Below are 23,005 nucleotides of genomic sequence, written 5' to 3'. Positions count from 1 at the left end.
TCACTGTATAGTTATAAATATACGGGCAGTCTCGTGATCGCGCTCACTTTATTTACAAATTGGGCTCACAATAATTACAATTCGACATGTGATCTCGGGCTCAGGCTCACTATGGTTACTTACAAATAAAATGATAGCCTCGTGCTCGGTCTCACTATGTTTTAAAACTACTATTTATCAAAAAGCCCAATTAGTCTTTTCAGTCGGAGGCGGTCAGGCAGCTCTGAGCCCGGGAATCCAGATGGTGCTAGGCCGTGCTATAGCTTCTAACGCTTCTTTTTTGCCAAAATAAATTAGGGCTAAACAATATCGCGAAATGGAAGGAGATCGAGCTCATCCTCAGATACGAAAACAGTATTAAAAATCGGTCTCGGGCTCAATCGTAATCGTAAGTTGAGCTCGGGCTCAAGTATATTATGTCGAGCTCAAGGTTGAGCTCTTAGTACGTTAATTTTTAATATGGGCTCTGGCTCGAGCTCCAAGTAATTTGTATTTTAACAAAGGCTCAAGCTCGGGCTTACTAGTTACAATATGCGATCCGCAATACCTCAGCTTGGGCTCGGCTTTACCGTGAAAACGTATCGGTATCGTCTCAGGCTGCACAATATTTATTTAAAATACCTGAGCATGGTCTCAAATTGAGCTCGGGCTCACCAGCGTTTATCAACTTTATAGTGCTGTAATATATAAATATATATATTTTTACCGCGAAATGCTATAAAGTATAACGACGTTTGTAGTGTTAATTAGATCTATGTATCATTCATCTGAATATGAAGCCTTAATGACTTCATTAACAGAGGCGGGAAAGGGGCCAAAGACATTTAATTTAGGACAGGACAGTTAATACGCTTCTCCGTTAGACAATTCGCTGTCATTAGTCCTTAAGCGCCTAACCCTAGCTCCGTGGCCCTCTCGGCGCTGACGGGACAGCTTCGTTTCGATTGTAGTCCAAGTAGCGACGGAATTTGGCTGGTCCGTTTCCCAGTCAACTCTCTCGCGTCATTAAATGGGTGTCTGCAACTTGCCGCTGCTTTTAGCCCGAGTTTAATTGCGTTTCAGACAGTGTCTTGATTTCCGCTTCCCACGCGAGCTCCTATATAAAGTCAGTAATTACTTCGTCAAAGTAACGGCTGTATATTTATGCAAAGTAGTCTCTCTAATTTGGGTAGCCCTGTCAGGAGGGTATCTTGGCCGGAAAATTCAAATCGCTTCGTCTTGGTGTAGCTTCAATTCTCCAAGTTCAAAGTATTTGGGGAAATATTGACTGAACGCGACAAGTAGTGGACGGATTATACGCCAAAAGAAATAAGGTAAATCTAATAAAATTTGGTTTTGGCAATAATGAATTCAGGTACCTACCGGTATGGGGAGATTCACTACCTTAGTTCCGAAATCAGTCATCTCAAAAAAATATATTTTTATAAAAACCTTTGAAATTAATAATAATAAAGTATTACGCGACGATTTTTAAAAAACGGTATAAAATTTAAAACTTCGACACTATAGTTTTAATATTTTTAGTAGAAATGAATGAAATCACTAATTTTGGTCACATAAATATTTAAAAAGATGGTGGATTTGTCATTTAATTATAATGTATTAAAATCCAATAACCAAGATAAAATGTTAAAGTCAAACATTCTTATTTATTAATTTGATACAATAGATATAGTGATGTCATGGTTCTAGTTTTTATTATATTATTAGGAGGTTATAATCAAAAGGTTTTATTTATTATTTTTAATTAAACGTTCGTTGGAGAGGTGATGATACAGTTTTCAATTTTTTCTGCGGAATTTGGTTTAAAGTTATGTTTTTCGGTATATAGAATTTTTTCTGCGAATTTTCGTTTAAAGTTATGTTTTTCGGTATATAGAATTTTTTCTGCGGATTTTCGTTTAAAGTTATGTTTTTCGGTATATAGAATTTTTTCTGCGGATTTTCGTTTAAAGTTATTTTTTCGGTATATAGATTTTTTTCTGCGGATTTTCGTTTAAAGTTATGTTTTTCGGTATGTAGAATTGTTTCTGCGAATTTTCGTTTAAAGTTGTTTTTCGGTATGTAGAATTGTTTCTGCGAATTTTCGTTTAAAGTTATGTTTTTCGGTATGTAGAATTGTTTCTGCGAATTTTCGTTTAAAGTTATGTTTTTCGGTATGTAAAATGTTTTCTGCGAATTTTCGTTTAAAGTTATGTTTTTCGGTATGTAAAATGTTTTCTGCGAATTTTCGTTTAAAGTTATGTTTTTCGGTATGTAAAATGTTTTCTGCGAATTTTCGTTTAAAGTTATGTTTTTCGGTATGTAGAATTGTTTCTGCGAATTTTCGTTTAAAGTTATGTTTTTCGGTATGTAAAATGTTTTCTGCGAATTTTCGTTTAAAGTTATGTTTTTCGGTATGTAAAATGTTTTCTGCGAATTTTCGTTTAAAGTTATGTTTTTCGGTATGTAAAATGTTTTCTGCGAATTTTCGTTTAAAGTTATGTTTTTCGGTATGTAAAATGTTTTCTGCGAATTTTCGTTTAAAGTTATGTTTTTCGGTATGTAAAATGTTTTCTGCGAATTTTCGTTTAAAGTTATGTTTTTCGGTATGTAGAATTGTTTCTGCGAATTTTCGTTTAAAGTTATGTTTTTCGGTGTGTAGAATTGTTTCTGCGAATTTTCGTTCAATGTTATGTTTTTCGGTATATAGAAATTTTGGTTATGAAAATCGATAATTGTATGATGAGCTAAACTATTATGGGGATCTAAGTTTTTTACTGCGCGTTTGTGTTGTTTTATTCTGGTGTTTACTGCAGGTCTTATGGTCTCTCCAACGTACGTTCAGGGGCGGCCCAGCACCAAGCGCGGTGACTTGATGATTTGTTATTACACCCATAGCTCAAGATGTCTTTTAGCGCCACAAGTTAAAGTCAAACATTCTTATTTATTAATTTGATACAATAGATATAGTGATGTCATGGTTCTAGTTTTTATTATATTATTAGGAGGTTATAATCAAAAGGTTTTATTTATTATTTTTAATTAAACGTTCGTTGGAGAGGTGATGATACAGTTTTCAATTTTTTCTGCGGAATTTGGTTTAAAGTTATGTTTTTCGGTATATAGAATTTTTTCTGCGAATTTTCGTTTAAAGTTATGTTTTTCGGTATATAGAATTTTTTCTGCGGATTTTCGTTTAAAGTTATGTTTTTCGGTATATAGAATTTTTTCTGCGGATTTTCGTTTAAAGTTATTTTTTCGGTATATAGATTTTTTTCTGCGGATTTTCGTTTAAAGTTATGTTTTTCGGTATGTAGAATTGTTTCTGCGAATTTTCGTTTAAAGTTGTTTTTCGGTATGTAGAATTGTTTCTGCGAATTTTCGTTTAAAGTTATGTTTTTCGGTATGTAGAATTGTTTCTGCGAATTTTCGTTTAAAGTTATGTTTTTCGGTATGTAAAATGTTTTCTGCGAATTTTCGTTTAAAGTTATGTTTTTCGGTATGTAAAATGTTTTCTGCGAATTTTCGTTTAAAGTTATGTTTTTCGGTATGTAAAATGTTTTCTGCGAATTTTCGTTTAAAGTTATGTTTTTCGGTATGTAGAATTGTTTCTGCGAATTTTCGTTTAAAGTTATGTTTTTCGGTATGTAAAATGTTTTCTGCGAATTTTCGTTTAAAGTTATGTTTTTCGGTATGTAAAATGTTTTCTGCGAATTTTCGTTTAAAGTTATGTTTTTCGGTATGTAAAATGTTTTCTGCGAATTTTCGTTTAAAGTTATGTTTTTCGGTATGTAAAATGTTTTCTGCGAATTTTCGTTTAAAGTTATGTTTTTCGGTATGTAAAATGTTTTCTGCGAATTTTCGTTTAAAGTTATGTTTTTCGGTATGTAGAATTGTTTCTGCGAATTTTCGTTTAAAGTTATGTTTTTCGGTGTGTAGAATTGTTTCTGCGAATTTTCGTTCAATGTTATGTTTTTCGGTATATAGAAATTTTGGTTATGAAAATCGATAATTGTATGATGAGCTAAACTATTATGGGGATCTAAGTTTTTTACTGCGCGTTTGTGTTGTTTTATTCTGGTGTTTACTGCAGGTCTTATGGTCTCTCCAACGTACGTTCAGGGGCGGCCCAGCACCAAGCGCGGTGACTTGATGATTTGTTATTACACCCATAGCTCAAGATGTCTTTTAGCGCCACAAGGGATATGATATATCACGCCATCTGGGTTCAACAAATCTCACGAGTATTCCATAATTTATTAATCTTATTACTCTTTTTAAATAGTAGAAATGAAGATTGAAATTCCTTTTCGAAAAACTCCAACAAAGCAAATTTTTGAGTAGATCAAATTACCTTGTATTTTAACTAAGGTATAGCGTTAGAGGTCGACCCCACCCACGCATGCTTCGAAGTTAAAATTCGTTTGCTTATGACAACCAAACGTGTGTAGCTACATCCGCGCAACACTAGCAGAAAGTGTATCGAAGTTTCCACCGAAGGGGTAGCCATTAAAAAAAAATTGTATCACAGTTTTCTGATTTCCAAATATTTTCGATATTTCTTAAATATTTTCGATATATCTTAAATATTTTTGATATTTCTTAAATATTTCCAGATATCCAGAAATATCAAAAATATTTCCCTTTATTTCTCTAGATTTCCAATATTTCTTTCGATTTCTCGAGATTTCTAATATTTCTTTCGATTTCTTGAGATTTCCAATATTTCTTCGATTTCTCTAGATTTCCAATATTTCTTTCGATTTCTCGAGATTTCCAATATTTCTTTCGGTTTCTCGAGATTTCCAATATTTCTTTCGATTTCTCGAGATTTCCAAAATTTCTTTCGATTTCTCGAGATTTCCAATATTTCTTTCGATTTCTCGAGATTTCCAATATTTCTTTCGATTTCTCGAGATTTCCAATATTTCTTTCGATTTCTCTAGATTTCCAATATTTCTCTAGATTTCCAATATTTCTTTCCAAGGACGTATATAAGGGGGGGGGGGGTTTAGGGGGTTCAAACCCCCCCCTTAGGACTCGATTCCTTTCTTGCGAAATTAAGTTTTGCAAAACAATATCAATTTTGTTCTTTGTTTTATTATCATTTTCTCGCAAATGTATTAAAAAACGTCGTTTGATACACGTGCGGAAATGTCAGTGTGACTCGTCTAGCCAGTACTTTAAATATGCGTTATTGCTAACGAAAAATTTCGCGCTCGCTGCGCTCGCGATTTCATCTGGTTGTATTATAACCCCCCCCCCTTAGACTTTCTATATCTACGTGCTTGTTTCTTTCGATTTCTCGAGATTTCCAATATTTCTTTCGATTTCTCGAGATTTCTAATATTTCTTTCGATTTCTCGAGATTTGTAATATTTCTTTCGATTTCTCGAGATTTCTAATATTTCTCCTGTATTTCTAGATTTTCAGAAATATCGAAAATATTTCTAATATTTCTCGTTTGTTTCTAGATTTCCGGAAATAATTATTTCGATTTCTCACTATTTGTACACGAGATTTCTTAAGTGACTACCCCCTCGGTTTCCACTAATTAATGAAAACTTGGTTTCTCTTCCCGTTCTAATCCTTGTTAGATCTTCAACTTAGGAGAAATTAATCTGATCGGAACTTTGGAGAGGAAAAAGCCCATTCTCTTTTTCGTCTCGAAGAACAAAAAGCGCCCGCGGAAACTCCTCGGCGCGCTTTTAATCACTTTGAGTAACTAGAGGCGGAGAGCGTTGTCATGGCAACCCCAAAAACAGAGCAGAGAAAGAAAGAGGTGTACTCCATTTCGCCCTACACCGCTCTCTCCTTCAGAACGTGTCCGCAAAAATGAAAAATGCATCGATCACGTTTTGCATACACGTTAAAAATAGTAAAACACGAATTTTTCGCCTCAGTACGCGGTTTTTTTCTATGAAAGGTTTGATGAATTAAAAATGCAAATTTTCAAGCACGTCTTTAGAAATAATGTATGCAAAATCGTAATTCATCATTTGCGTCCATGTATTTATCATTAAAAATAATTTAATTATTTGCTGACGGCGGCGTTAAGATGCTGAAGAATTATCAACTCTTTTCCGTTTTAATATATAATATATAAAACGTAATATATAATATATAAAACGTAATATATAATATATAAAACGTAACATATAATATATAAAACGTAATATATAATATATAACCTATAATATATAATATATAAAACGTAATATATAATATATAAAACGTAATATATAATATATAAAACGTAATATATAATATATGAAACGTAATATATAATATATAACATATATTATATAACATATAATATGTAATTTATAACATATAATATGTGATATATAAAATATAATATGTAATATATAACATATAATACGTGATATATAAAATATAATATGTAATGTACTTAACGGTAATATACAATATGAAATATTTCACATATTATACAGGGTGTTTCAAAAGGTTATGCAAAAATGTTAAGGAGTTGTAGGGGGTGAGTTGAGAAGTATGCCTGTTTTTTTCCCCATTATCCTACGATGAGTTAAAAGAGCGCCACAGAGCTTCAAAGTGTGGCCTACTAGCCCCTGAAAGTAGGCTGTAACAAGCAGCAGGGAAACGCGAACATTAAGGTTTAGGTTCGTGTGATAGGTAAAAAAGGACTTTGTAAACACATCGAGGTAACCAGCGTAAAAAAAGTAAACTTAAATAGTATTTAAAGTCCCTGCTGCTTGGTTTTGGGCCACACTTTGAAGCTCTCTGGCGCTCTTTTAACTCATCGTAGGTAAATGGGGAAAAAACAGGCATACTTCTCAACTCACCCCCTGCAACTCCTTCAAATATTTGCATAACCTATTGAAACGGTGTTGGTCCATTTGATCGAAAAATATGTGATTGACAGTCGATCATTATACGTTGCAATTGATCGAAATTCCTTTTGATCGAATCCCATTTGTCATTTGTTTCATAAGATCGAACCTTCAAATGATCGAATACTATTTGATCGAATTCAAAAGTATTTATTTATTTTATTTTACCGAATGTCAATGTGAAGTGCAGAAGGAATAATGATGGAATAATTCATTGCTTAAGTGCAGAAGGAATAATGATGGAATAATTCATTGCTTTAACTGTATTAAGCCACAAAGATGAAGAGATTTTTACTTTATACACTATATGATAGAATTTTTTATGACATCGACGATAACGGCCCGTTGTTTTTGATATATATAAATAGGGTCAGGTTAGGTTAGGTTAGGTTAGGTTGATGTACGCGCGCCGTAGGCGCGTATGCACCGTTCCCTTTTCGATTTACTCCCAAAAACTAGTAGTTTTACCCTACAGTAGCTTTCGATCAAATTTCGTTCAATCAAATGCTATTCGATCAAATGGAAATTCGATCAAATGGGACCCGTTCGATCATTTGGGAATCGATCAAATAGACTCAAACTATTGAAACACCCTGTATATTAAGACTGAAGGTGTTGTGTTTTTATCCTTCTACTTATAATATTATATATTATATAATATATATTTTACAAATGGAACGTGTACCTTCTCAAGCTCGAGGCAGTTTTCAATGGGAGGATCTTTCCCTCCAAACCGCGGAAACATACGACTTGTAATACTCCGCCTAACGATGACTAATTGAAGAAATTAACTCCCTAAAGGTCAGTGGCGTAAATAGCGCCCCCGAACGTTTATGATTAAAATCGGTGCTATTTAAAAGGGCCCCGAGTTGTTTTTCGCGGGGGGGGGGGGGGCAGAGTTCCTAGTTACGCCACTGCTAAAGGTATTTACTAATTTATAAACTTCCGTCAGTAAGTAATTGTTCAGAAAATCACTCTAATATTTAGACTTTTTAAAAATCAGCGGGAGCCTTCTAAGATAAATAACATAAGCAGTTGAGGGAGATGAATAATTCTGTCATACAAGATGTTTTATTCTGGAAGGTAATAACTCTTTTCAAGGATTAGGCGATATGACCATAGATGGCACCGCTCCACTCATTTGAGATATCTTTGTGATTTTGAGCGAAATTGAGCGGTATATTATCGTTTTTAAAAGAGCGAATCGCGAATCAGACGAGCGCTGATTTCACCTCTCAATTGAGCGTTAAAAGAGAGGAACGCTGATTTCGCCTCTCAAATGAGTACTAAAACAGGGAAGCACTGATTTCGCCTCTCAAACGAGTGCTAAAACCGGGAAGCACTGATTTCGCCTCTCAAACGAGTGCTAAAACCGGGAAGCACTGATTTCGCCTCTCAAACGAGTGCTAAAACAGGGAAGCACTGATTTCGCCTCTCAAACGAGTGCTAAAACCGGGAAGCACTGATTTCGCCTCTCAAACGAGTGCTAAAACAGGGAAGCACTGATTTCGCCTCTCAAACGAGTGCTAAAACAGGGAAGCACTGATTTCGCCTCTCAAACGAGTGCTAAAACCGGGAAGCACTGATTTCGCCTCTCAAACGAGTGCTAAAACAGGGAAGCACTGATTTCGCCTCTCAAACGAGTGCTAAAACAGGGAAGCACTGATTTCGCCTCTCAAACGAGTGCTAAAACAGGGAAGCACTGATTTCGCCTCTCAAACGAGTGCTAAAACAGGGAAGCACTGATTTCGCCTCTCAAACGAGTGCTAAAACAGAGGAGTCCCGATTTCACCTCTCAAACGAGTGCTAAAACCGGGAAGCACTGATTTCGCCTCTCAAACGAGTGCTAAAACCGGGAAGCACTGATTTCGCCTCTCAAACGAGTGCTAAAACAGGGAAGCACTGATTTCGCCTCTCAAACGAGTGCTAAAACAGAGGAGTCCCGATTTCACCTCTCAAACGAGTGCTAAAACCGGGAAGCACTGATTTCGCCTCTCAAACGAGTGCTAAAACCGGGAAGCACTGATTTCGCCTCTCAAACGAGTGCTAAAACCGGGAAGCACTGATTTCGCCTCTCAAACGAGTGCTAAAACAGGGGAGTCCCGATTTCACCTCTCAAACGAGTGCTAAAACCGGGAAGCACTGATTTCGCCTCTCAAACGAGTGCTAAAACCGGGAAGCACTGATTTCGCCTCTCAAACGAGTGCTAAAACCGGGAAGCACTGATTTCGCCTCTCAAACGAGTGCTAAAACAGAGGAGTCCCGATTTCACCTCTCAAACGAGTGCTAAAACAGGGAAGCACTGATTTCGCCTCTCAAACGAGTGCTAAAACAGGGAAGCACTGATTTCGCCTCTCAAACGAGTGCTAAAACAGGGAAGCACTGATTTCGCCTCTCAAACGAGTGCTAAAACAGGGAAGCACTGATTTCGCCTCTCAAACGAGTGCTAAAACAGAGGAGTCCCGATTTCACCTCTCAAACGAGTGCTAAAACCGGGAAGCACTGATTTCGCCTCTCAAACGAGTGCTAAAACCGGGAAGCACTGATTTCGCCTCTCAAACGAGTGCTAAAACAGGGAAGCACTGATTTCGCCTCTCAAACGAGTGCTAAAACAGAGGAGTCCCGATTTCACCTCTCAAACGAGTGCTAAAACCGGGAAGCACTGATTTCGCCTCTCAAACGAGTGCTAAAACCGGGAAGCACTGATTTCGCCTCTCAAACGAGTGCTAAAACCGGGAAGCACTGATTTCGCCTCTCAAACGAGTGCTAAAACAGGGGAGTCCCGATTTCACCTCTCAAACGAGTGCTAAAACCGGGAAGCACTGATTTCGCCTCTCAAACGAGTGCTAAAACCGGGAAGCACTGATTTCGCCTCTCAAACGAGTGCTAAAACCGGGAAGCACTGATTTCGCCTCTCAAACGAGTGCTAAAACAGAGGAGTCCCGATTTCACCTCTCAAACGAGTGCTAAAACAGGGAAGCACTGATTTCGCCTCTCAAACGAGTGCTAAAACCGGGAAGCACTGATTTCGCCTCTCAAACGAGTGTTAAAACAGGGAAGCACTGATTTCGCCTCTCAAACGAGTGCTAAAACAGGGAAGCACTGATTTCGCCTCTCAAACGAGTGCTAAAACAGGGAAGCACTGATTTCGCCTCTCAAACGAGTGCTAAAACAGGGAAGCACTGATTTCGCCTCTCAAACGAGTGCTAAAACAGAGGAGTCCCGATTTCACCTCTCAAACGAGTGCTAAAACCGGGAAGCACTGATTTCGCCTCTCAAACGAGTGCTAAAACCGGGAAGCACTGATTTCGCCTCTCAAACGAGTGCTAAAACCGGGAAGCACTGATTTCGCCTCTCAAACGAGTGCTAAAACAGAGGAGTCCCGATTTCACCTCTCAAACGAGTGCTAAAACAGGGAAGCACTGATTTCGCCTCTCAAACGAGTGCTAAAACAGGGAAGCACTGATTTCGCCTCTCAAACGAGTGCTAAAACAGGGAAGCACTGATTTCGCCTCTCAAACGAGTGCTAAAACAGGGAAGCACTGATTTCGCCTCTCAAACGAGTGCTAAAACAGGGAAGCACTGATTTCGCCTCTCAAACGAGTGCTAAAACAGGGAAGCACTGATTTCGCCTCTCAAACGAGTGCTAAAACAGGGAAGCACTGATTTCGCCTCTCAAACGAGTGCTAAAACAGGGAAGCACTGATTTCGCCTCTCAAACGAGTGCTAAAACAGGGAAGCACTGATTTCGCCTCTCAAACGAGTGCTAAAACAGGGAAGCACTGATTTCGCCTCTCAAACGAGTGCTAAAACAGGGAAGCACTGATTTCGCCTCTCAAACGAGTGCTAAAACCGGGAAGCACTGATTTCGCCTCTCAAACGAGTGCTAAAACAGGGAAGCACTGATTTCGCCTCTCAAACGAGTGCTAAAACAGGGAAGCACTGATTTCGCCTCTCAAACGAGTGCTAAAACAGGGAAGCACTGATTTCGCCTCTCAAACGAGTGCTAAAACAGGGAAGCACTGATTTCGCCTCTCAAACGAGTGCTAAAACAGGGAAGCACTGATTTCGCCTCTCAAACGAGTGCTAAAACAGAGGAGTCCCGATTTCACCTCTCAAACGAGTGCTAAAACCGGGAAGCACTGATTTCGCCTCTCAAACGAGTGCTAAAACCGGGAAGCACTGATTTCGCCTCTCAAACGAGTGCTAAAACAGAGGAGTCCCGATTTCACCTCTCAAACGAGTGCTAAAACAGGGAAGCACTGATTTCGCCTCTCAAACGAGTGCTAAAACAGGGAAGCACTGATTTCGCCTCTCAAACGAGTGCTAAAACAGGGAAGCACTGATTTCGCCTCTCAAACGAGTGCTAAAACAGGGAAGCACTGATTTCGCCTCTCAAACGAGTGCTAAAACAGAGGAGTCCCGATTTCACCTCTCAAACGAGTGCTAAAACCGGGAAGCACTGATTTCGCCTCTCAAACGAGTGCTAAAACCGGGAAGCACTGATTTCGCCTCTCAAACGAGTGCTAAAACAGGGAAGCACTGATTTCGCCTCTCAAACGAGTGCTAAAACCGGGAAGCACTGATTTCGCCTCTCAAACGAGTGCTAAAACAGGGAAGCACTGATTTCGCCTCTCAAACGAGTGCTAAAACAGGGAAGCACTGATTTCACCTCTCAAACGTGTGCTAAAACAGGGAAGGACTGATTTCGCCTCTCAAACGAGTGCTAAAACCGGGAAGCACTGATTTCGCCTCTCAAACGAGTGCTAAAACAGAGGAGTCCCGATTTCACCTCTCAAACGAGTGCTAAAACAGGGAAGCACTGATTTCGCCTCTCAAACGAGTGCTAAAACAGGGAAGCACTGATTTCACCTCTCAAACGAGCGCTAAAACCGACAAGTGCCGATTTAACCTCTCAAATGACCAAAAAAAGAGATGTTCACCAAATGATCACGAATTAAGAGAAGCACCGATGTATGAACTATATTGTAAGTATTAAATTTAAATTTGAAAACAAATTTCATCTTGTACATTAACTTAATAAACCCAAGAGGAATTTTATCAAAATTTAATTTTTTGAGTTACCTGGTTTTTTTAAATAAAGTAGGGAAACACGAACCCGTTTATTTAAATAATTTAGCGAAACTCGAATACTTTAATTTATTTTAATATTTAGATAAACCGAACTTTTCGAGTTACCTGGTTTTGGAAATAAGGTAGAGAAACACGAACACAATAATTTAAATTAATTTTGAGACAAACCGAATTTTTCGGGTACTTGGTTTTGGAAATAAGATAGCAAAACGCCTGCAAATTGGCCAGATATCTCGCTTAAAACTAATTATGTGTACGCACAAATCCTTTAGAAATTGTGTGTAAAAAAGGATATTAAGCCGGTGAATGGGGTGAGCTGAGTGACTCTTCAGCAAAATGCCCATCACTAAATATAACACGAGGGAAAAGAAGCGAAAAAATATTTTCTTGTTAAGTTACTCCTTGTCATATATCAAAGACATTTCCTAAGACAAAATTCTTATTTTTTTGTTCTTAAGAATGTTTTCGTCATAACTTGTGATTTATCGCCCTTTGAAGAAGATGCTTCAACAATTGGGAAAGTTATTTCAAAGGACATTTTTAAAAAATTGCTTTTTTTAATACTAATAACTAAATTTCCATATAACAACTTTTTTCAAACGTTGATATCGAATGACGTCAAAAGTACGTAACTTTTCTCGCTGAGCGCTCATCTAGCGTTTGTTGTAAGTTGTGTTTTTGTAAATTACCTCTTACAAGTCACAACTGCTTATGCTAGAGATTGTTCACCCTTTTGGCAATGAAGGGGCGATAGTTTGGTCCGATTTTAAATATCTTGTTATTTTATATTAATTTATCGGCAAACGTTTTTAACAAACTATTGCATACAGTGAAATAATGTCATTGATTGTCGTAATATCCCATTTATAATTTTGCTATATTTTGAAAAATACTTTAAATCAAGTAGGACACAGAATTCAGTTATATTTTCACGTTCAATGAAGACATTTAAATAAGAGCTTTTCTATCTTAACTAAAAAAAACTATAAAAGGAAGATTTTTCGATGTCTATTCCCGATCGAAACGAGTCTAGATGGCGTAACGGCGCTAGCTTCTCCGAGGTAGTATGGTAGGGCCTATTATCTAGCGTCTGCTACAGACAAATTAAAAAATCATAAGAACGTTTTTCTTGATAAACTTATCAAAATATAAGCAAACGATGCAAAAATTATATTAAAATGCAAGTATCATTATTTATAAAGTCAAATTTACGAATAGCGACGAGGAAAAACTAATAGCGTCTGCTTTAGCCACTATCTATCTGGGTTTCAATGGCGAACCAAAGGGGGCGTTGCGATAGTTTTCGGTCGCGAATTGTTTCTACTTACGGTACGAAGATCATGTAAATAACGTTTTAAGGGTTGCTAAGTAAATTTCGTAATGGACCCATTCTTGTTCGCAGCTCGTAATCCTTGGAACGCTCTGGCGGGACTAATTCGCGTAACCGTACCGAACAACTTGATTTGGCATGCTTTCATACGTCTTCTCTAAAATTAGAGACGAACGAGTGACGTAAACGAAACTGTTTCAGATTTATATATACAAATACATGTAGGCATAGATTTTTATCGGGCTATCAAGGACCTGTTAAAATCTAGTTTGGAAACGGGCAACGGCATAGTCAATAACGACCTAAATGTAATTCACTTGAAAATGAAACGAACTCGATAGGGTCCTAACAAAGCTTTCCCCCGAGAGCTTTACTTATTAATAGTTCAGCAATGAACCAAGGGATGGCGCCACGTTTAGAGTTTGCCGAGCGCTAGTCGCCATAACAAGGTGGGATTGGGTAACTGTACACGCGAATTCTAGATTCAAGATTCGTATAAAATACAACTCTTTTGAAACAGAGCGGCTCACCACCATACGTGGGTTCACGGTCCAAAAGCCCAAAACAAACACCAAATGCTTAGTTGGAACTAAAAACTTCAAAAATTTAAATTTTAGAATTAAAAAATTAAGACAAAAACAGTTCTGTATTTCAAACATGGCTGCTCCTTATGATACTTTCGCGCATGCGCAGAGTGAGTTAGAGAAGCCTGAATATTCTATTTTAGGGACTGGTAAATTTTACCTTTCTCCTTATTTGTCCAAAAATCTGGCAGCGCTGTAAATGTTTCACGTTGGATTAAAGATGTAAACAAACAAAATATCGGAGCCGAGGGTTAAGTAGCAGTCTTTGTTTGGGGAAATCCATTTTAAAGCTTCAATCAACTAAGTTTTCGTTTGATTTTCCCTATATTCACGACCGAAAACTATCGCTACGTCCCCTTTCGTTCGCTATTGAAACCCAGATAGATAGCGGCTAACAGGGCCGGCTCAAGAAATATTTTTCACCCGGGCAAGGGGGATTTTTGGCGCCCCTCTTATTTTGAGACTAAATAAATTATAAATTTACCGTTTTCCTAACAATAAATAACCCGTTAATCCCTTTCTAAATACTTTGTGTAAACGTATTTAATACCTTCTTTATGGTACAGGGTCATTTTACATGGAGCTTAAAACACTAGGTAAGGTGGCAAGACTAGTATACCTTAAGTACATTAATTATAATGTCCATACTGAATAGTATCACGGTTAATATGTGAAATAAAAGAATTAAGTTTACGAAGAACCCGTGAGTTAAAAATAAAAATAATCCCTGGATATTTTTATTTTTAACTCACGGGTTGTTCTTAGTAAACTTAATTCTTTTATTCATTACATTAATTGCTTTAACAACTTAATTAACAAACTTTTTACGGATTGTTTTAAGGCCTACACTTATGAACTTTTTAAAAGCTGTCGCTTGCTTTTCTGCTTTAACGGCTTCTCTAAATTTACTTTTTTTATAAAAAGAACCAGAATGCTTCTATTTCTCGGACATCTTAATTCAATTCAACGTGACTCTAATTAATATCTATCTAACAAAAACTATTTAACTGGAAGCAATAAATGGCTTTCTGCGCGTGCGCGTAAAATAGAAGAGACGGACACACGACAGATTAAATCGTACCGATAGACTGCTTAAGAACTAGCCATCGAAAACGATTTAAATGCATTTTAGAATATTAAATGCAGGTTCATAATAGTCTAAGAAACAAATAGAATTCTTGAAAATGGCCTGCTAGTTTATTTATCATGAAGCTGGATAAATGACAACGAAATAGCAAGCAAGTACATAGAAGTACTGTATTACTTTGGGCTTCCTTCTATTCTTGTGGCCCTAAATTGGTTAGAGTGTGCAATAACTGGTGGGTTTACCGGGGAGTCGGGGTCCGGCTCTTGTAACCCATAAGGGCGGTGGCGCACTGGGAGATGTTAGCTCTGATCAAATGGTCCTATCTCCACCTCCGACTTCGGCCAGGTTTGGCTGGAAACTGAGCTTCGACTCAGGCTAACGGAGAGGGTCCGTGTAAACTAGCTGCCTCGGCGGATTGGGTAGCCTGCTGTGGGGTGGTGGGCCTCCGTGTGAGGGCACGTTGGTCCTGTTTCCCGGCCTTATGGAGTCACACCGTGATCTCCGTGGCCAGCTGTGCCGGGTTATGTGGACCGCTGTGTCCCGTCGTTCCCCTTTAGGAGCTCTCTACAAAGGGTATGACTCTTTACCTACGTAGGTAGGGTGTCGGAAGGAGTTGCTATAGCATCCACTCTTACTCGCACGGCTGTCTGCACCTTTTGCTGGGTTGAGTGGCTTGCGTCAAAGGTCCGACCATAAGTAGTAGGGTACTACTACCCTAGGGGCTATCGACTTCCCGTAATCGGTGTACACCCTAACTGTAATGATTACGTATTCTTCTGTAATCTTTTGTACTTATTTTTAATCCCGTTATCATTTGTAATCACCGTAATCATTATGAAATAACGCGTACTCATTTGTAATCACGTGTAATCATCTGTAAAGTGCGTAATCATCTGTAATCACGCTTATTCATTGGAATTATCCTGTACTCAATTACTCATCTGTAACAATTTTAAAGTTTTGGGTTGCTTGTGTACTCATCGTAATCATTATCTTCTCATCATAATCATTCTGTACTCATCGTAATCATCTGAACTCATTAATAATTACGTAATCGGTGTACAGGCAAATTCTTACTGGCTAGCCCCACGCTACTACCCATGCTGGATTTGTCACCTGTCCGGGCTTGGGGACGCTGGCGTAGGGCACTATGATGATAGGCCTCCGGTGGTATGCCCCCTGTTGCTAGGTACACCGGGCTAAAAATTCTGACACACTTCTATTCTTGTAGTATCGCCCAACCACTTTTTCTTCTTCATATTATATACCCTGGTTTATAATGAAAATACCAGGAAAATGCTTTATCCGTCAGAACTATGCACCGTAATTTTATGGTTTATTTACTATTTTAAAATAAATAGTCGCAGAAAAAAAGATCATCGACGATGTTGGACATTTTAGTTGGGAAAACGGTTTGTATTTCCAATTAGCTCAAGATTTTTCAAATTATGTTATGCTTTCTTTAAAAATTTTATAAACAACTCCAATTCTTGGTAAACTAAAAAGGCGCACAACTCAATTTTGGCGCCCCTCTCAAAACGGCGCCCCGGGCAGTTGCCCGGGTTGCCCGGCCCTTAAGCCGCCCCTGGCGGCTAAAGCAGACGCTATTAGTTTTTCCTTATCGTTATTCGTAAATTTGACTTTATACATAATGTTGCTTGCATTTTAATATAATTTTTGCATCGTTCGCTTATATTTTGATAAGTTTATTTCAGAAAAAACGTTCTTATGACTTTTTAATTTGTCTGTAGCAGACGCTAGATCATAGGCGCCGATTTAAAAATTATATTTACTTTTTGAACTACTTCGAAATTCCGGGGTTTTAGCATCTCATTAATCTTAAATATAAACCAGTCAATTATTACACCAGGAGAATTGTTACAATATAAATGAAAAATGCACTGCGCAACTTTCGATAGTTTTAAAATTGATATTGAGAAAAAGCGGTTTATTTTGGGCAGGAATCGAACCTGTAGAAGAAATAAAATATCCGGAAATTGGGGTGTTTTTTTCTAATGGTTGAACCAAATTCAAATTCAAATAATCCGATAAAATGTAGAGTTTTTGGTAAGAAACTCCATACAAAAAGCGTCTAAATTCTAAAAAGATTACCTCTTAAGACAAAGCAAGTTTTTATTCAAATCTATTTCATGTTCCAATTGAATGATTATCTATTTTTTGCTCAAACAAAGTGTTAGTTTTCATTTTGAAATCGTTTTAGATTTCGCTAAGCTTTGGCTTCAAATTGAAAGAGATTGCATTCCCATATATTTTCATTTTTATTCCTTAAATATAACCATAGGAATTTCTTAGTTTTAAATAAAAATCTCAGTTTTATTTTATAGAAGTTTCGAATACATTTAGCGAGAGTATTTGGTTCGGTGTCAAGCCCTCGCGGATATATAGACCTGGCAAAATAGGCAGTGAAAATAGCAACGTGTAACAGCTCATCGTAAATAGAACATAAACAAACGCATTTCGAGGTTACTCGTCAAAGTTATTTAATTAGAGTCTCTATTTGGCATTCCAAATTATAGCTCACCGTAAACAAACCTTTATTATTGATCAGTATGTCGAAAACCCCGTTTAAAAATACAAAATTTAAGATATGATATTTCAAAATACACGTCTGAGGTACTACCATGAATATACCTTCTTGTGGATGTTTGAAGACACAGCCTGTCGTGTGATAGCCTTATTTTATATCTGGAATTAGCCTTGCATTTGTTAACTAAATTTAACCTGTCTCAAAAAAGTATTTACTTGGCTCAAAAAAAAACAGGGAATTTACCAAGGTTGGTAAAAGGGAATTTACCAGTCTTACAGGAAGTCAGGAGTTTTCTGGTAGCGTTTTCTGAAACAACGCTTAAATGCTACAGATAAAATGTACCATCAATTAACCATTCGTGTCTAACACTTTGTTTATGTTTATTTTATTCGTCGCGAGGTCTACCTTAACTCACGATGGGCTATAAATGTTTAATATAAAAAATACTTAGTATTAATAGAATATTTCGTTAACCTATTTCTAATATTGGAATTATATTTATTTCAGTAGTTTTTAGGAGTCGTTTTATTTTTTAAGCAACACTACTCTCTAAGACAAACTGCTAAAATTTTGAGGCCCTCAAAATCTACAGCCTTCCTGTAGCCGAGAAGATTAAAAATCAACCTTTTAAATGTTATATGTGCAACTACTAAAAACACACTCGGGTGAGAAGTCATTTGGATGTACGAAGTGCAAATACTGCTCCAATCATAAGAAAAATTTAGTAAAAACGTCATCCTCAATAAGGGGAACAGGCCCACAAATTCCCAAGTCATGACAAGAACCTCACTGTGAAAAAAACTTTCCAAATTTGTGGTATTTGTACCAACGATCGACCCAAGGTCCGAGGCCGAGGGTATAAAAATGTTCGGCTCAACACCGTGGTCAAGGCTCTTTTAAATGGCCGGGCTTCGGCCTAGGCAGAGGCTAAGGCCAAGGCTTGGTTTGATTCTGGGCCCTAAAAGGATTGAACAAGGGTCTAAAAACTCCATCGGTTCAATGCCGACGCTAAGGCAGTGTTGGGCATTTTCGTCAAAGAGCCGCTCACGCTCACGTCTTTTTGAGCGGTAAAATTTTCGCTCCTCTCTTTCCGCTCTTTTTTGAGCGGTAAAACTTTCGCTCTTCTCTTTCCGCTCTTTTTTGAGCGGTAAAATTGGCGCTCCTCTCATTTTTGTTTTGCGCTCTTTTAAAAAGATATTTTACCGCTCATTTTCGCTCATAATAACAAATCCGCTCACAATGAGATGAGCGGTGCCCAACACTGCGCTAAGGGTTTAAAAATGTTTGGCTCGGCAACGAGGTCGAGGATCTTCTAAATGGCAAAGTCGATGTCAGCTCCATCAAATAAGAGCCTGATTATGAATTGCTTTATCTAGTACCGATTTCATCAGACTATAGGACCTTTTCATGGCATATTTTTATACTTTGTAGCGTTAGCAAATGCCTTTAAATAAGCCTGATGTCGCATAGACATTTTCCGTTTTCAGTAATGTTAATAAACTGAACGAGATTAGAAAACATCTAACCTTTTAAAAAAGATCATTAGATCAGTGCCTATTTTTAACCGTATACCCTGAAAGGGTATATTCTAAATCGAAAAATTATCTGCTAAAGCCTGCACCACAAACTTCTGTTAAGCTTAGTATCAGAATTTCGAAATTAGCTGATCCACTGTTATTATGGAAATATCTATGCCTTTTCAATGGCTAAACCGACTTTAAAAATCCTTGAACATGATTGGTGGAATTACTATCACGAAGCAAGGAAGGGAAGGAGTTATTAGATTTGCGTACGGATTTTTTAATGTATTGAATAATACTTAACGATAATAAGTATTCCCCTCCTCAAGATTCGCTCCGAATCCGTCGCTGACGTAATTGATCTCACACCGATCGACACAGAAATGGAAAATTCGACCGCTAAATTGCCGAGTTGAAAAGGAATACGCCAAAATCTTGCTCCGAGAGCCATCTTGATTCTTGATACATTGATCTCTCGAAATCGGCAGATCAGTTTTGAGCGTTCGAGGGCAATAAATGGAACACGCACTTATTGATCGGAGCACGCAAATGGAACGTGAAAAGTTGATCCACCCGATTTCGAGTCAAATGGAAAACGTTACTAGTCATCATGATTGAGTTTTCGAGATCGGCCCGATCAACTTTTCACGTTCCATTTGTCTGGCCGGATCTGCTCCGTTCAATAAGTACTTGTTCCATTTATTGCTCTGGAGCGCTCTGGGATCACTCGGTCCACCCGGACAATTTATTTCTAGCGTTCCATTTCAACTCGGAGTGAGATAATTTAAGTCAGCGACAGATTCGGAGCCAAGGAATCAAATGGAAAATGGTATAGTTAGAGCACGAGAAGATAGGAAGCAATCGTCTCAACCTAGTCATTCTCACTTGAAAAAAAGTAAATAGGCTTGATCTTTATTAGAGGCCCTGTCCTCGTCTCGAACCCTTCTACTTTTGCCAAGTTTCAGGCCCTTAGGCTTAAGCCTATCCAGCCCATTGGATAATCCTCCAATTTATTGTTATTCGCTTCAAACGTACGCGTTCACAGTTTAGCATTGAAGAGGACCAATAATACGCTTCGCCTCCCCTGACGTCAGCAAAAAAAGCCATTTTGGCTTGAGGTCATAATTACTAATTAACCTTTCAACAGATTTTTATGGAATTTTTAGCGCTTTTATTTCGAAATCTATTTTTATATTGAATCAAAACGTAAATAAGTTTCGTATTTCTTTCAACCAACACTTTCGCGGCAAGAACGCCGCATACCACTAACGGTTTAGTAAACATTCTTACCGAAAGATGGCGCCAGCATCTCTACGGAGAATCTGTAGCGAAAACAGAGAAATTTACATTTCGCAACTCGGTGGCTTTTATCGGGTGAGCTAGGCCCTCTTCTCTGGCCCCGAGAGTGGTTGTACAGTCATTTTGAGCCATTGCGGAAGCGGAGCCCCTTATCGATTTGTCGTAGCGTATGTTTGAGTTATACAGGGCTATAAGTTGTAGACAGTCGTCTCGCCAAAACTCGATACAGCAGCAGGTAGGCTGAGGTTGGCCAGCTCATACCGCGAGTTTCCGTCTCACGTACCTTCTTTCCGACTTTTGTCGAGTAATTTGGGGATGGGCGAGGGCTTCGCGTAGTGCCCCGTCTTTAAAGGGGCCGAATCGCAAAATGCTTACTGGGAAACAAACATTTAGCGCGAAGCCCTTAGATATTCGACCGAAATTTTTTTATTTATACTTTTAACACCAGGAACTTATATATATGTACACTTGGAAGGCCTCAGGCTCCATGGTCATCGTGATGAGAATGCGCCTGGAGAAACGGGTGAGGCTTAAACTACGTCGAATTTCAGACGTTGTCCAACGACCATCTGCTTCAAATTGAAACTATTTTCAGGAAATTCATTGTCTGGCTGCGAATAAGGTATTCGAGCGAAGACTAATTACTATCGAATCATCGTAGATTTTAACGTAACACGGTGATATCGAAAATCCTGCTTGTAAATCACGCCTTAGTCAGCCTTAGAAATTCCAAGTGCATGTTCTTCTGTGTTTATTTAAACTCATTGCACATTTCTTATTTACTCATTGTTTTTTTTTGTTATTTATCTCATTCGCAAATTCATCGTACCCCTGAAATAGCATTTCCCCGCTGCTTGGTTTTGCGCTTGTTTGCAGCCCACTTCCAGGGGCTAGTAGGCCACAGTTAGAAGCTCTCTGGCGCTCTTTTACCTCAGGAAAATGGGGAAAAAACTGGCATGAGATGGGCAAAAACTAAATTTCCGAGCTCGCGCTCTTCTCTTTCCCAGTGAGTACTTCGAGCCCACGCTCGGGCTCTTCTCTTTTAGTAAAGAGGGCGATCACGCGCTCGCGCTCTTCTCTTTTAATACAAGAGGGGGAGCCTGCGCTCGCGCTCTTTTAAGAGGAAGAGCTAGAGCTCGTGGTCTGCTCGTAATGAGAAGCGCCCTCTCTCAGAGACAGATAGATTCTGGGAAATTCACATTCAGAAAAAGCACCACGTGATGAGCTTCGTGAAGAACGGCGGGAATCAATTTTTTTAAATTTCACTCTCCTCTCTAAGGGCGGCGCTGAAGCTCGCGCTCGAGCTCTTCTCTTTTATCTCAGAAGCTGAAGCTCGTGGTGTTCTCTTTTTTTTCAGAGGCTGATTTCGCGCTCGCGCTCTTCTCTTTTATTATTAGCGGCTGAGCTCGTGCTCGCGCTCTTCTCTTTTTTCCCGAAGAGTGGAGCTCACGCTCGCGCTCGTCTCTTTTTTCCCGAAGAGTGGAGCTCGCGCTCGCGCTCTTCTCTTTTTTTCCCGAAGAGTGGAGCTCGCGCTCGGGCTCGTCTCTTTTTTCCCGAAGAGTGGAGCTCGCGCTCGCGCTCGTCTCTTTTTTCCCGAAGAGTGGAGCTCGCGCTCGCGCTCTTCTCTTTTTTCCCGAAGAGTGGAGCTCGCGCTCGCGCTCTTTCCTTTTTTCCCGAAGAGTGGAGCTCGCGCTCGCGCTCTTCTCTTTTTTCCCGAAGAGTGGAGCTCGCGCTCGCGCTCTTTCCTTTTTTCCCGAAGAGTGGAGCTCGCGCTCGCGCTCTTCTCTTTTTTCCCGAAGAGTGGAGCTCGCGCTCGCGCTCTTTCCTTTTTTCCCGAAGAGTCGAGCTCGCGTCCAAAAATAGCTCTCGGACTCTTTAGAGCCCAGAGCCCGCCGATCTCTGTTCTCAACTCACCCCTACAACTCCTTCAAATTTTTGCATAACCTTTTGAAATACCATATATATAATTTACTATTAACACTATTTTAAGGGATCCACTTCTGTCTTTTCGTAAGACTCTGTAAAAACTGTGAAACATTCGTCATAAAAGAAAAAAAATGATATATTATATTAAATATACTTTTAACGATTACTATACTAACTGAACTGTAATTTTCGGTAACACGACATTTATAAAGAGTCAATCAGCAACAAGGGCAGTGATTGTAGATTGAGCAACACGATTCCAAGTGCCTTGGATGGACAGGGCCGTGCTTAGAGGTCTCGCAGCCCCGGGCGAAATGCATGGGCGAAACTGATTGTAGCGGCCCTCCGAGGCCCTGGGTGACCGCCCCGCTCGCCACCCCCTAAGCACGGCCCTGTGGATGGAACCGACACTTGTCCTAAACATCGACCAACTACTAGTTTGTCGATGTTTTAAGAGTTTCGACGTCTCAGACTGTTGATGCCATCTGGTAAAACTATGGGCATTTAAAAATCGGAAACGTAAATTCTTTGCAGACTGAAAATTTGTTTTCCTCGGGTCATTCTGTGTTTATGAAGAGCAGTATATTCGAAAGATTACAGGTGAAAGGTTTTTTTATAGATTTACAAAAAGGCTTAGAAAATATTTTCTTTCCTTAAAGGAGAACTATCACCAAAACCAAAATTTACGAGGTTTTTTTACAGAAAGATAGAAAATGTATTAATAATTATGTCCCTGAAATTTTATAGTTCTTGGAGAAGTATT

The 23,005-nt window shown here is 38.6% G+C and overlaps 1 protein-coding gene across 1 annotated transcript in view; it reads right to left on the bottom strand.

Annotated features, from left to right (window-relative positions):
- LOC149936497 (dual specificity tyrosine-phosphorylation-regulated kinase 4-like) overlaps positions 1–23,005 on the bottom strand; it is a 62,635-nt gene that overhangs the window by 17,896 nt on the left and 21,734 nt on the right. The window lies entirely within an intron of this gene.

The sequence above is a fragment of the Leiobunum rupestre genome, chromosome 7 (assembly GCF_980474605.1).
Source record: "Leiobunum rupestre chromosome 7, qqLeiRupe1.1.hap1, whole genome shotgun sequence".
Classification (NCBI taxonomy): domain Eukaryota; kingdom Metazoa; phylum Arthropoda; class Arachnida; order Opiliones; family Sclerosomatidae; genus Leiobunum; species Leiobunum rupestre.
The sequence above is the reverse complement of the archived record's forward strand: the minus strand, read 5'-3'. Positions and strand labels throughout refer to the sequence as shown.